This window comes from Megalobrama amblycephala, linkage group LG1 (genome assembly GCF_018812025.1).
Source record: "Megalobrama amblycephala isolate DHTTF-2021 linkage group LG1, ASM1881202v1, whole genome shotgun sequence".
NCBI lineage: Eukaryota > Metazoa > Chordata > Actinopteri > Cypriniformes > Xenocyprididae > Megalobrama > Megalobrama amblycephala.
In genome coordinates this window covers 30400811-30402898 of record NC_063044.1, presented here as the reverse complement: position 1 = coordinate 30402898, position 2088 = coordinate 30400811, and positions in this window count along the sequence as shown.

Genomic DNA, 2088 nt, shown 5'->3' with positions numbered 1-2088 from the left:
TTTTGGCAACCTGCTTTATCATCTTCAGAGGAAACAAAAGACACATTTATTTCATCTGAAAGTGATGATAAAGTAATTTATCTAGAAACCGATTGCAACAGACCCCTTAAGCAAAAGATTTAAGAAAATCCTTAATCATTTGTATCATAATTTGTATTTTGTTAGCTTAAGGTGTTTGTTCCAACCAGGTCCTGGTGACTTTCTGACATGCAAACATTCAAAAAATTTTAACATGATGTTGGTGACTAAACATGCATTGACAAATCAAACTGATGTACTTTGTGGTAGTGTTACATAAGTGTAGTATTCATGTATTTTACACTCTCTGGTTCTCATACCATAAACAGGGCTTAATAGTAATAATTAAAAATATAGCTGCAAGTAGAAGTCAAGGGGCAAAGCAAAAAGAAGGCACGATAAGTCATGCCAGCATTGCTGGGATCATCAGACCAACTGCAACAATGAGCAATTAAAGACATTAAGATGATTTTAGGCAAAATGGCTGAAAAATCAAGAAAACAATCACTAGTAATATGATTTAATGGTTTATGACTTTCGACCAATAGGTGGCGCTGTTATGAAATTGATGTGGTGTGGTCAGAGTGAGGTGATAATGACACATGCAAAGTTTGGTGTCAATATGCCAAAGCACTGCAGGGATACAGCCTTTTGTGGCATCATGCCATCAACACGAAATCCATAACTTTTTGCCATCAACACGAAATCCATAACTTTTTGCCATCAACACGAAATCCATAACTTTTTGCCGGCATGTTGTGAAGATGATACAATTAAATTGTTCTGAAAATTGGACCAACGTTCTAGAATGATTTGAAAGAGTAGGTTTAAAAAGATCAAAATGCCGGACAGGAAGTTCGGCTGAGTATGGAAAAATTGGTATCCATGGAATATATTAAGACAGTTTCATTATAACAGGTAAAATTAATCAAGAGTTATTTCATTTTTGGAAATTTCATTCTAACTTTTGGCCACAAAGTGATGCTGTCTCAACTTTTTGAGTACCTCCAGGGCATGGTGCTGATGGCACATAAAGTTTCTTAACGATATACCAATGAGTTTATAAAATATAGCATTTTATGAAAAAAATGAAAATAGCACCTAATCTAAAGAGTTTTGTGATATTTGGCCAAACCGTTCAGAAGTGATAAGCAAAAAGAGCAATTTTTCATATCTCCTGACCACTAGGTGGCACTGTGCTGAAACTCTGCAGGTACCCTCAGGTCATTGTTGTGAAGTTTGGTCAGAATACGCTAAAGCGTTTTGGAGATATACCCTACGTCCCAATGTCCATACTGTAAGTGTCACGGAATGAAGGGAGGATGCAGATGCAAGTTAAATCTCTTTAATAGAGCTACACACCGAAGGTAGTCAGATTCAACATACACACAAAAACATATAACAGTCAGCAGGAGAGTGGTAACACAGGGACGTCGATGGGCGGTGAAGATCCGTGATGAGTGGTGACCGAAGAGCAGTGTCCGTGAAGTAATCCGTGAGTGAAGTCCAGAGAGTAATCCAATAAGAACACGAAAACCAGGAAGCAACGAGTCGAAGTCCAGTCCAGGGAAACACACAACAAGCAACACGGGAAACAACACACGGACACCGCACAACGATCTGACAAACAAGGGACGAAAGACAAGGCGTTAAATAGGCAGATGGTAAGTGCTCACAGCTGCCGCTGATCAGCAATCAGCGGCGACGCCCACACAACACAATCAGGTGACACACCCGCACCATCACACAGACACCAGAATGAGACAGCGGATTCATGAACCGTGACAGTACCCCCTCCCCTAGGAACGCCTCACGGCGTTCCCAGAACTCCTTACCTGTCAATTGTAATCATCGATAAGGGAGTGATCCAGAATGTCCCTAGCAGGAACCCAACTTCTCTCCTCCGGACCGTAACCTTCCCAGTCCACCAAGTACTGGAATCCGCGCCCCCTCTGCCTAGAGTCCAGAATACGATTAACCGAATAGGTCGGTTCCCCGTCTACGAGCCGCGGCGGTGGGGGAACCGGAGAGGGCGGATTAAGATGTGAATGAAAAACAGGTTTAATTTTG